General features: G+C 42.0%; 1 long non-coding RNA gene across 1 annotated transcript in view; it reads right to left on the reverse strand.

The window, feature by feature from the left end:
* Positions 1-248: 248 nt before the first annotated feature.
* Positions 249-13195, reverse strand: part of LOC107129643 (uncharacterized) — a 48424-nt gene continuing 35477 nt past the window's right edge. Inside the window, exon 5 of the long non-coding RNA XR_012434272.1 lies at positions 249-586. This is a non-coding gene — a long non-coding RNA (uncharacterized lncRNA). The remainder of the gene's footprint in view (positions 587-13195) is intronic.

Raw genomic sequence — 13195 nt, forward strand, 5'->3', positions numbered from 1 at the left:
GTTTGAGACCAGCCCTGCCAACATGGTGAAATATTGTCTCTACCGAAAATACAGAAAATATCTGGGCCTGGTGGCACACGCCTGTAGTCCTAGCTAATCAGGAGGGTGAGGCAGGAGAATTGCTTAAACATGGGAGGCAGAGGTTGCAGTGAGCCGAGATCATACCCATCAACAGATGAACGAAGAAAGAAAACGTGACACACACACACACACACCAGAATATTATACAGCCATAGAAAGGAATGAAATCTTGTCATTTGCAGTAATGTAATTTGGATGGAGCTGGAGGCTGTTATCCCAAGTAAAATAACTCAGAAACAGAAAATCAAATACTACATGTTCTCAATCACGTGGAACTGAAGAAAGTGGATCTCATGAAGATATACTCTATCCAGCAGTTACCAGAGGCCAGGAGGGGTCATGGGAAGCAGGGACGGGTGAAAAGAGGTTAACGGGTACAAAAATACAAGTAGCTAGACACAGTGGCTCACACCTTTAATCTCAGCACTTTGGGAGGCCAAGGTGGGTGGATCACTTGAGTTCAGGAGTTTGAGACCAGTCTGGGCAACATAGCAAGACTCCATCTCTACAAAAAACACAAAATTTAAAAATATATTTAAGAAATTAATGCTGACAGATCAATTAGATAGCCATGTATAAAAAGAAAATCTTGAAACATATCCTAAACTGCCCACAAAAATCAATTTCAGAAGGAATGTAGCTTTAAATGTAAATATTAAAAAATAAAATAAATTATTTTTATAACTTTGAGTAGGGAAATATTTTTAAAACAGATCACAAAAACCAATAGCTGTAAAGGAAAAGATTGATAAATTAGGCCACATTCAAATTAATAATTTTTATTTATCAAAAGACACCATCAAGAAAGTGAAGAGGCAAGTTTTAGTGTGGGAGAAAATATATACACAAATAATTGACAAAGGGATCACATCTAGAATGTGCAGAGAACTCCTATAAATAATAAGAAAAAGACAATAGAAACATGAGTAGAAGGCAGCATAGATAATTTACAAAAAAAAAAAAAACCAAATGTGTTCAATTTCCTTAATAATCATGTAAATGCAAATTAAAATCAATGAGATATCACCACACATCCTCCAGAACAGCTAAAATAAGAGACTGATGGGGATTTCTGGCAAGATATCTGAATAGGAACAGCTCCGGTCTGCAACTCCCAGCAAGATCAACGAAGAAGATGGGTTATTTCTGCATTTCCACCTGAGGAACCTGGTTCATCTCACTGGGACTGGTTGGACCGTGGGTGTAGCCCACAGAGGGTGAGCCAAAGCAGCGCAAGGTGATGCCTCACCTGGGAAGTGCAAGGGGTCGGGGGATTTCCCTTTCCTAGCCAATGGAAGCCATGAGAGACTGTACCAGGAGGAACAGTACACTACCGCCCAGATACTGTGCTTTTCCCACAGTCTGCAACTGGCAGACCAGGAGATTCCCTCTGGTGCCTGACTTGGTGGGTCCAACACCCATGGAGCCCAGCAAGCTGAGATCAGCTGGCTTGAAATTCTCACTGCTAGTGCAGCAGTCTGAGATCAACCTGGGCTGCTGGAGCTCGGAGCAGGGAGGGGCATCCACCATTGCTGAGGCTTGAGTAGGCAGTTTTATGCTCACAGTGTAAACAAAGCCTCCAGGAAGTTTGAACTGGGTGGAGCCCACCACACTTAGCAAGGCAATGGCCTCTCTAGATTCCACGTCTGTGAGCAGGACATCTCTGAACAAAAGGCAGCAGCCCCAGTCAGGGACTTATAGATAAAACCCCCATCTCAATGGGACAGAGCACCTAGGGGAAGGGGCAGCTGTGAGCACAGCTTCGGCAGACTTAAACGACCCTGCCTGGCAGCTCTTAAGAGAGAAGTGGTTCTCCCAGCACAGTGTTCAAGCTCTGATACCAGACAGACTGCCTCCTCAAGTGTGTCCCTGACCCTCATGTAGCCTGACTGGCAGACACCTCCCAGTAGGGGCCAACAGACACCTCATACAGGAGAGTTCTGGCTGGCATGTGGGAAGTGACCCTCTGGGATGAAGCTTCCAGATGAAGGATCAGGCAGCAATCTTTCCTGTTCTGCAGCCTCTGTTGGTGATACCCAGGCAAACAGGATCTGGAGTGGACCTCCAGCAAACTCCAACAGACCTGCAGCTGAGAGGCCTGACTGTTAGAAGGAAAACTAACAAACAGAAAAGAATAGCATCAACATTAACAAAAAAGGACATCCACACAAAAACCCCATCCGTAGGTCACCAACATCAAAGACCAAAAGTAGATAAAACCAAAAAGATGGGGAGAAACAAGCACAGAAAGGCTGAAAATTCCAAAAAGCAGAATGCCTCTCTTCCTCCAAAGTATCACAATTCCTCGCCAGCAAGGGAACAAAACTGGAGGAAGAATGAGTTTGAAGAATTGACAGAAGTAGGCTTCAGAAGGTCGGTAATAACAGACTCCTCTGAGCTAAATGGGCATGTTCTAATCCATTGCAAGGAAGTTAATAACCTTGAAGAAAGATTAGATGAATTGCTAACTAGAATAAGCAGTGTAGAGAAGACTATAAATGACCTGATGGAACTGAAAAACACAGCACAAGAACTTCGTGAAGCATACACAAGCTTCAATAGCTGAATTGATCATATGGAAGAAAGGATATCAGTGATTGAATATCGACTTAATGAAATAAAGCAAGAAGACAAGATCAGAGAAAAAAAGAGTGAGAAGAAACCAACAAAGCCTCCATGAAATTTGGGATCCCAGTGGTTGGGCACAGTAGTTCACACTTGTAATCCTAACACTTTGGGAGGCTGAGGCAGGCAGATCACCTGAGGTCAGGAGTTCAAGACCAGCTTGGCCAACATGGCGGAGAATCGCTTGAACCCGAGAGGCAGAGGTTGCAGTGAGCCGAGATCACACCACTGCACTCCAGCCTGGACAACAGATGGAGACTCCCTCTCAAAAAATAAATAAATAAATAAATAATAAAAATAATAAAATGGAATCCCACAGATTCACAATTAAAATAGTTAATATAGCCTTATGTAAGTTAAAACAGGGCTTTCAAGGATTAAAACTTATGTAGTATACACCTAAAAGAAAGGAAATCAATATATGGAAGACATTCTGCACTCCACGTCTACTGCAGTACTCTTCATAATCACCAAAATTTGGCCAGGTGCAGTGGCTCACATCTGTAATCCCAGCTTCCAGAGATGACACTTTTAAGTCCAGAGCATGAAGGCCCTGAATCACCTCAACATTGTGAAACTACTGGAGGTGCTGGAAACCTGGGAACACTCTTCCTGGTCATGGCTGCTGCTAGTGAAGGAGAAGGTCAAGGCCCACTTACTGGGCCATGACCGCATGAAGAGAAAGAAACTAGAGACAAACTCTACCCGATGGGATCCACTGGGCAGTACTGCCACAAGAACAGGAGTGTTCACAGAGACTTAAAGCCAGAGAACCTACTTTTGGATGTTGACCTGAACATCAAGGTTGCAGATGTTGGCTTCAACAATGAGTTCACCTTAGGAAACAAGCTAGATACCTTCTGTGTCAGTACTCCTTATGCCATCCTGGAACTCTTCCTGGATCAAAAGTAGCATAGCTCTGTGGTAGATGGGGGCAGCCTGGAAGTTATTCTCTACCCCATGGTCATCAGGTCCCTGCCTTTGAATGGGATAAACTTTGGGAGCTGCAGGAGCAGGCACTGAGCAGAACATATCATATTTATTTTTGCATGTTCATGGAGTGTGAGAACTTGCTTTGAAACATAGTAAACATTGTTACATACATTAAAACATGTAAACTATATCAAAATAGCACATTGTGTCCCATAATGTATACTATTAATATTTGTCAGTTAAAATTAAAATTTTAAAAAGACACTATCAACTAAGTAAAAAGGCAACCCACAGAATGGAGAAAATATTTGCAAATGATATATCTGATAAGGGATAACGGAGTTTGTTGTTAACATTCTGGATATTAATCCCTTCATAATAAGCTTCCCAAGGCCGTGGGAGCCTACTCTTGCAAAAGAAAAACCCGCTGAGATCTCATAATCCCTTCATAATAAGAAATTAATATACAGAATGTACAGAGAATTCCTAACATTCAACAACAACAACAACAGCAACAACAACAACAAAAAAAGATTTAAAAATGGGCAAGGACTTGAATAGAACTTTCTCTAAAGAAGATTTACAAATGGCCAATAAGCATGTGAAAAGATGCTCAGCATCACTAATATTAGGAAATGCAAATCAAAACTACAATCAGATACCACCTCACATCTATTAGGATGGCAGCTATCAAAAAACCAGATGTTGGTGAGGATGTGAAGTTGGAACCCTTGAGCACTGTTAATGGGTATGTAAAATGGTGCAGTCACTATGGAAAACAGCATGAAAGATTGTTCAAAAAATTAAAAATAGAATTACCATATGATCCAGCAATTCCACTTCTAGGTATACACCTGATACGGTTTGGCCATGTCCCCACCCAAATCTCATCCTGAATTGTAGTTTCCATAATCCCCACATGTCATGGGAAGGACCTGGTGGGAAGTAATTGAATCATGGGAGCAGTTTATCCCATACTATTCTCATGATAGTAAGTTCTCATGAGATCTGATGGTTTTATAAGGGGCTTCCCCTTCGTTTGGCCCTCATTCTTTTCCTTCCTGCTGCCATATGAAGAAAGATGTGTTTGCTTCCCCTTCTTTCATGATTGTAAGTTTCCTGAGGCCTCCCCAGCCATGCTGAACTATGGGTAGATTAAACGTCTTTTCTTTATAAATTACCCAGTCTCAGGTATGTTTTTATTAGCAGTGTGAGAACAAAGTAATACAGTAAATTATTATTGGGTCGTGAGTTGCTGCTGTAAAGATACCTGAAATGTGGAAGCAGCTTTGGAACTTTTGGTAGTGAGTTGCTGCTGTAAAGATACTTGAAATGTGGAAGCAACTTTGAACTGCGTAACAGGCAGAGGTTGGAACAGTTTGGAAAGCTCAGTAGTCAAGAAGATGTGGGAAAGTTGGGCACTTCTTAGAGACTCATTGAATAGCTTTGATGGACACATTATAGTGATATGGACAATGAAGTCTCTGCTGAGGTGGTCTCAGATGGAGATGAGGAACTTGTTGGAAACTAGGGTAAAGGTCATGCTTAGTATGCTTTAGCAACGATACTGGTGGCATTTTCCCCTGCCATAGAGATCTGTGGAACTTTGAACTTGAGAGAGATGACTTATTGTATTTGGTGGAAGAAATTTCTAAAAGGCAAAGCATTCAAGAGGAAGCAGAGTGGCCGGGCGCAGTGGCTCAAGCCTGTAATCCCAGCACTTTGGGAGGCCAAGATGGGTGGATCACGAGGTCAGGAGATCGAGACCATCCTGGCTAACATGGTGAAACCCCATCTCTACTAAAAAATACAAAAAAACTAGCCAGGCGAGGTGGTGGGCGCCTGTAGTCCCAGCTACTCAGGAGGCTGAGGCAGGAGAATGACATAAACCCGGGAGGCAGAGCTTGCAGTGAGCTGAGATCCAGCCACTGCATTCCAGCCCAGGCAACAGAGCGAGACTCTGTCTCAAAAAAAAAAAAAAAAAAAAAAAAAAAAAAAGGAAGCAGAGCATAAACATTTGGAAAATTTGCAGCCTGATGATGATAGAAAAGAAACCCCCCATTTTCTGGGGAGAAATTCAAGCCAGCTGCAAAATTTGCATAAGTAACAAGGAGCCAAATGTTAACTGCCAAGACAATGGGGAAAATGTCTCCAGGGCATGTCAGTCACCTTCACAGAAGCCCCTCCTATCACAGCCTTGGAGGCCTAGGAGGGAAAAATGGTTTCCTGAGCCAGGTCCAGGGCCCCCCTGCTGTGTGCAGCCTGAGGACTTCGTGCCCTGTGTCCCAACTGCTTTAGCCTGGCTAAAAAGGGCCAAGGTACAGTTAGGGCCATTGCTTCAGAGGTGGGCTCCCATAGCCTTAGGCAACTCCAGCCCTGTGGCTTTGCAGGGTGCAAGCCCCAAGACATGGCAGTTTCCATGTGGCGTTGGTCCTATGGGTGCACAGAAGACAAGAATTGAGGTTTGGGAACCTCCACCTAGATTTCAGAGGATGTATGGAAACACTTGGATGTCCAGGCAGAAGTCTGCTGCAGGGGTGGAGCCCTCATGGAGAATCTTTGCTAGGGCAGTGTGGAAGGGAAATATGGGGTCAGAGCCCCCACCACCGAGGCCCCACTGGCCCACTGCCTAGAGGAGCTGTGAGAAGGGGGCCACCATCCTCCAGACCCCAGAACAGTAGATCCACCAACAGCTTGCTCCATGTGCCTGGAAAAGCCACAGACACTCAATGCTAGCCCATGAAAGCAGTCAGAAGGGGGACTGTACTCTGCAAAGCCACAGAGGCAGAGCTGCCCAAGGCCATGGGAGCTCACCTCTTGCATCAGTCTGACCTGGATATGAGACATGGAGTCAAAGGAGATCATTTTGGAACTTTAGGGTTTAATGACTGCCCTATTGGATTTTGAACTTGCATGGGGCCTATAGCCCCTTTGTTTTGGCCAATTTCTCCCACTTGAAAGGGGTGTATTCACCCAATGCCTATATCCCATTTATATTTAAGAAGTAACTAACTGGCTTTTGAGTTTACAGGAGCATAGGCAGAAGATACTTGCCTTGTCTCAGATGAGACTTTGGACTTGGGCTTTTGAGTTAATGCTGAAATGAGTTAAGACTTTGGGGGACTGTTGGAAGGACAGGATTCTGTTTTGAAATGTGAGGACATGAGATTTGGGAGAGGCCAGCAGTGAAATTATATAGTTTGGCTGTGTCCCCACCCAAATCTCATCTTGAATTGTAGTTCCCATAATCCCCACATGTCATCGAAGGGACCTCATGGGAGATAATTGAATCATGGGAGTGGTTTCCCCATGCTATTCTTGTGCTAGTAAGTTCTCACTAGATGTGATGGTTTTGTAAGGGGTGTCCCCCTTTCCTTAGCTCTCATTCTTCTCCTTCCTGCTGCCATGTGAAGTAGGATGTGTTTGCTTCCCTTTCTGCCATGATTATAAGTTTCCTGAGGCCTCCCCAGCCATACTGAACTGTGAGTCAATCAAACCTCTTTCATTTATAAATTACCTAGTCTCCAGTATGTCTTTCTTTTATTTTTTAATCTTTTTATATTATTATGCTTTAAGTTATGGGGTACATGTGCAGAACTTGCAGGTTTGTTATATAGGTATACACATGCCATGGTGGTTTGCTGCACCCATCAACCTGTCATCTACATTCGGTATTTCTCCTAATGCTATCCTTCCCCTAGCCCCCGACCCCCTGACAGGTCCCATTGTGTGATGTTCCCCTCTCTGTGTCCATGTGTTCTCATTGTTCAACTCTCACTTATGAGTGAGAACATGTGGTGTTTGGATTTATCTTCTTGTCTTACTTTGCTAAGAATGATGGTTTCCAGTTTCATCCAAGTCCCTGCAAAGGACATGAACTCATCCTTTTTATGGCTGCATACTATTCCATGGTGTATATGTGTCACATTTTCTTATCTAGTCTATCATTAATGGTCATTTGGGTTGGTTCCAAGTCTTTGCTATTGCGAACTGTGCCACAATAAACATACGTGTGCATGTGTCTTTATAGTAGAATGATTTATAATCTTTTGGGTATATACCCAGTAATGGGACTGCTGCGTCAAATGGCATTTCTGCTTCTAGATCCTTGAGGAATCACCACACTGTCTTACACAATGGTCGAACTAATTTACACTCCCACCAATGGTATAAAACTGTTCCTGTTTCTCCACATCCTCTCCAGCATCTGTTCTTTCCTGACTTTTTAATGATCGCCATTCTAACTGATGTGAGATGGCATCTCATTGTGGTTTTGATTTGCATTTCTCTAATAAGCAGTGATGATGAGCTTTTTTTCATATGTTTGCTGGCTGAATAAATGTCTTCTTTTGAGAATTGTTTGTTCACATCCTTTGCACACTTTTTGATGGAGTTTGTTTTGTTCTTGTAAATTTGTTTAAGTTCTTTGTACATTCTCGATATTAGCCCTTTGTCAGATGGACAGATTATAAAAATTGTCTCCCATTCTGTAGGTTGCCTGTTCACTCTGATGATAGTTTTTTGGCTGTGCAGAAGCTCTTTAATTTAGTTAGATCCCATTTGTCAATTTTGGCTTTAGTTGGTATTGCTTTTGGTGCTTTAGTCATGAAGTCTTTTCCCATTACTATGTCCTGAACAGTATTGTCCTGAATGGTATTTTTCTAGGGTTTTTATGGTTTCAGGTCTTACATTTAAGTCTTTAATCTACCATGAGTCAATTTTTGTATAAGGTGTAAGGAAGGGATTCAGTTTCAGCTTTCTGCTGATGGCTAGCCAGTTTTCTCAACACCATTTATTAAATAGGGAATCCTTTCTCCATTGCTTGTTTTTGTCAGGTTTGTCAAAGATCAGATGGTTGTAGATGTGTGCTGTTATTTCTGAAGCCTCTGTTCTGTTCTGTTGGTCTATAGATGTCTTTTGGTACCAGCACCATGCTGTTTTGATTACTGCAGCCTTGTGGTACAGTTTGAAGTCAGGTAACATGATGCCTCCAGCTTTGTTCTTTTGGCTTAGGATTGTCTTGGCAATGCGTGCTCTTTTTTGGTTCCGTATGAACTTTAAAGTAGTTTTTTTCCAATTCTGTGAAGAAAGTCAATGGTAGCTTGATGGGGATGGCACTGAATCTCTAAATTACTTTGGGCAATATGGCCATTTTCATGATATTGATTCTTCCTATCCATGAGCATGGAATGTTATTCCATTTATTTGTGTCCTCTCTTATTTCCTTGAGCAGTGATTTGTAATTCTCCTTGAAGAGGTCCTTCACATCCCTTGTAAGTTGGATTATTATTCTCTTTGTAGCAATTGTGAATGGGAGTTCACTCATGATTTGGCTCTCTGTTGTATAGGAATGCTTGTGATTTTTGCACATTGATTTTGTATCCTGAGACTTTGCTGAAGTTGCTTATCAGCTTAATGAGATTTTGGGCTGAGATGATGGGGTTTTGTACATGTACATCCAATATGTCTTTAATTAGCAGTGTGAGAATGGACTAAATATAATACCCAAAAGAACTGAAGGCAGAGACTTCAAGAGATATTTGCACACCCATGTGTATAGTAGTATTACGTACAATAGCCAAAATGTAGAAGCAACCCAGGTGACCACTGATGAGTGAATGGATAAACAAAATGCGGTACATCTAGACAACGGAATGTTAGCCTTAAGAAACAAGAAAATTTGCAATGTGCTGTAACATGTATGAACCTTGAGGACATAAAATAAGCCGGTCACAAAAAGAGAAATATATAATTCTACATATGAGGTACAAGGAGGGGGGATGAGAGTGATTGTTTAATGGGTGGAGTTCCAGTTCGAAAAGATGAAAACCATTCTGAAGATGGATGGTTGGGATGATTGTACAACATTGTGAATGCATTTGATGTCACAGAACTGTACACTCAAAAATGGCTAAGATGGTAAATTTTATGTATATGTATATTTTACCACATTTTGAAAATATGAAAAAAAAGGAAAAAACTACCAAAACCCAAAACCTGATTCTCATCCCCAGTGAGATAAGCTACTTTAGAGGAAATCATGAGGAACCTATGGATGAACATGGTTGATGAAGAGGAACTGAAACCTTCCATTGAGCCACTTCCTGACTACAAGGACTTCCGCCTCGTGCACTGGGCAGAATTAGTGGCAGATCATATGTTGCGAGCTTGTGCTATTCACTGCCCTTGGCTCAGGCCTCTGGGCAGCTACTGTGTGCCTGCATGGTGCTAGAGCTAGATGAGTAAAATGGAATACTTGTCCTTGCAAAACAAATACACCTGTGCAGTCTGAAAGTCATTCACAAGGATTTATTCAGCACCCTTCTATGCCCAGCAACAAGCAAGTAATAAGGCAGCATTTCTCTGCTTTTCTTTGTTGAATGGTGGAGATAAGTACAGAGGGGGGCATTTAATTTAGTCTGAGGAGGGAAGTTAGGTTCCTATAGGAAGTGATGACTGAATAGCTGGATGGTGAAGTTAGCTAGCCAGGGAAGTAAGAGGACAGGATTTCAGAGACCTAGCACCAAGAAAGATAGTAGAAAGTGCATTTCAGCAGTGAGCACAGGGCTGAGCAGGTGGTAAAAACAGCACTTCTTTTACCTGGAAAAATAGGGCAGAAGACATGAGTTTCAGGCTGTTGGGGACCAACAGAGGCAACAGACACGCTTTATTCACCTTACTGGGTTGCCTGAAATGCAGACAATGATTAAGATTTCAGATGCATAAACATGATGCTTTGCAGAAGACATTCTGAATGACACAAGGTGTTTGCCACTTGATATATCGGTCCCAGGGTAAAATTGGTTCAGAAAATGCAAATGTCCATTGGGAATCTGAAAAAGGGAAAGTCCATAGGTTTCCAGAAAGCTTGGGCAGCTTTTCACCTGTGTACCTGGAAAAACTGGGTGCACCTTGGGAAATGCCTTACCAGTAGCAAGGATGCTCCCTGGCTGGTCTAACTGGTCTGGATCTTCCTGAAGGCCCACTGCTCTTCTGAGGGATGAACACAAGCTAGAAGCAGCTGGAGGGAGGGACTGCAGATGTGTTAATGATGGCAGGCCAAAAACAGAGTGAAAGAAGCTGTCCACCCCTGCTGACTTCTCATCTGTTCTGTGCTGGGGACTGAGCTCTTCAGCTCCCCAAGTGCTGGCTTTCTGCTGTGGCTGAAAAACATCTGCTCTTTTCTTCTCTCACTTCTTTGCATTTTTCTGATCTCTTAAGGAGGCACAGAGACTCACATGAACAGTGAAATAATAGCTATTTTTTCAGCTTGAATATTGGTTGGGAGAAAGAAATTCCTGACAGGGATAGGAGAGGTTGATGGGGAAATAATTTCATGTTTTGGTTCTTTGACACTTAAGAAAATTGTGTTTTCTAATAACTATGGTTTTGAAAGTCAACACAAGTTAACTTTCTTTTCTTAGTGAGAGTCAACACAAGACAGCTTCATTTTTTTTAATTTAAAATTACTTCAGAGCTATCTCTCATCTATACTAGAAATGTCAGTGTTATTAGTGAGGGCTGGTCATTCAGAGAGGATCGGACTTACTGTCAGACATGTTAGGAAAAAAGGCAATGGATTTCTCCGGATTCTGAATAGTCTCTGCTCACCCATAGAAGGTTCCTCTCCTGAAGTCACTATGTACCTTCCAGGTGTTAATTTCAGTGAGTATTTGGTTTGTGTTTTTCATGATGCTTGTAGACTTCTAAAATCCTATGGGTAAAAGAAGTCTTTACAGATGATGGCAGATGGTGCATTGGGCTTGATGTGTTCTTGCACCGCTTGTAGAAGTAGACTTTAGGGTGAGTCTAGAAAGGTGGGTAGGACCTGGGCATGAGCAGACGAGAGGAAACAGTATGAGCAGAGGGTGGAGGGTGGTCTGTGGGATGTGTTGGGGGACGTTCCTGTGTTTATTTAGATAATTGAATGTGGCCTCTGTGCCTTGTAAGAGACAGGGTTAGAACTATGCAGGGATGAAGAAGTGAGGGTGTTCAGACAGGGACACGTGTAGCGAGCAAGATTTTGCACTCAGCTTTTTTGTGTCTACTTCATTCCCATTTGGTTGGGGTCTTTCATGTTTAGCTCACACCGTAGAGTCATTTTCATCCATATAGAAATCTATCATATAACTGCTTGACTTTTGAAAGGTTATGTTGTTTCTAAAATCAAATCTGGTTAAATGTGGGACCCTCCAGCTACCATCCCCTCCTCCCTCCCTCCCACATCCCTCTCATACATTGACTGTCCTTAGGAAGTGAAGTAGCTTTTCCCAGAATCCTTAGCCAGGACTAGCTCGATGCCTGCTCAGCTGCTTTCACACGTGTTGTGACGCACACAAAAATGGAGCTACGAACCTTTATGCGTGGAGGAACACAAATGTCTTGCATTATTTTCAATTAGCTCTTGGTGCTGAAGTCTTGTGGGTTTTTTGTCTCCCATATGTAAGGTAGAAAAAAATCTGAGAAATTCATTAGTTTATAAAGTGTCATTTAAAGGAGGAAGGAAATTCAGATCTCTGTGAACTTGAGCAAGTGAAACTTCACGTAACTATTTCTGGCTTGCAGTTTGAGGTGGGAGGGGAACCGTCTTGATTTTGGGCAGGAACTTCTGAGGAAGTATAATGTGTTAACAAGGCAAGAAAGTCTCAAAATAACTACTTTCTTCTTTCTCTAGAGAGTGGGCCAATGACCTCCCATCCAGGTTTTCTCTTTTACTTCCCCCTCTTTGCAGATGATGTCACAAGGCTCTGCTGACACCCTCTGCGATCTTCAGAGCTGTGCAGAACTCACTCTAGTGCCCATTCTTCTAAGACAATCTCCTAAGCTTCTGTCCTCTCAAACGGTCCCCACACAGAGGGGACAGAGACCTCACTGAGGGTGGGACTTCAGAGCTTTTTCCAGAGCCAGATTAGTTGATAGAGCCACTGGAGAGTTCTAGAAATTTCCTTAATTGAACATTTCATGGCAGTTTGTTTGTTTGTTTGCCTGTCCTCTAGGCTAAGGTGCAATCTTTTTGGCACTTTTTCCTTTAATATGACTATCACAGTGCCTGACACATAATAGTACTCAATTAATAGCCTTTTACCTCTTTTCTCTGCAAGGGAGGTACAAAAAAATAACTACAGGGAAACTTTAGAAGAAAGAGAGGCAATTATGTATGGCTGAAGTGAAGATCAGAAATGTTTTATAGATGAGACTGATTTGAGCCAAGAATTAAAGGACAGGTTCATTCACCAGATACTATAAACACCTGGTGTATTTTAGGTTCTGCTATGAAATGAGAAATAATGGTGACCAAAAACAAACACAAAGGTTTACAATCTGATGAGGCAGATGAATGCTCACCAAATAATCACATAAATAATATAAATTTACATAGGAAACAACATAAATGTCCAACAGGAAAATGGTGAAATAAATTGTGACATGTTCTTTTATCTTAATGCTATATTGCCATTGAAATGGTTTCAAATAATCATAAAGTGATTGCAATAACACTGGTATTTTAAAAATTGGATATCAAAATACAGAATCTAATCTCTACTTTATAAAAATA

The sequence above is a fragment of the Macaca fascicularis genome, chromosome 4, assembly GCF_037993035.2.
Source record: "Macaca fascicularis isolate 582-1 chromosome 4, T2T-MFA8v1.1".
In the NCBI taxonomy this organism is placed as follows: Eukaryota; Metazoa; Chordata; class Mammalia; order Primates; family Cercopithecidae; genus Macaca; species Macaca fascicularis.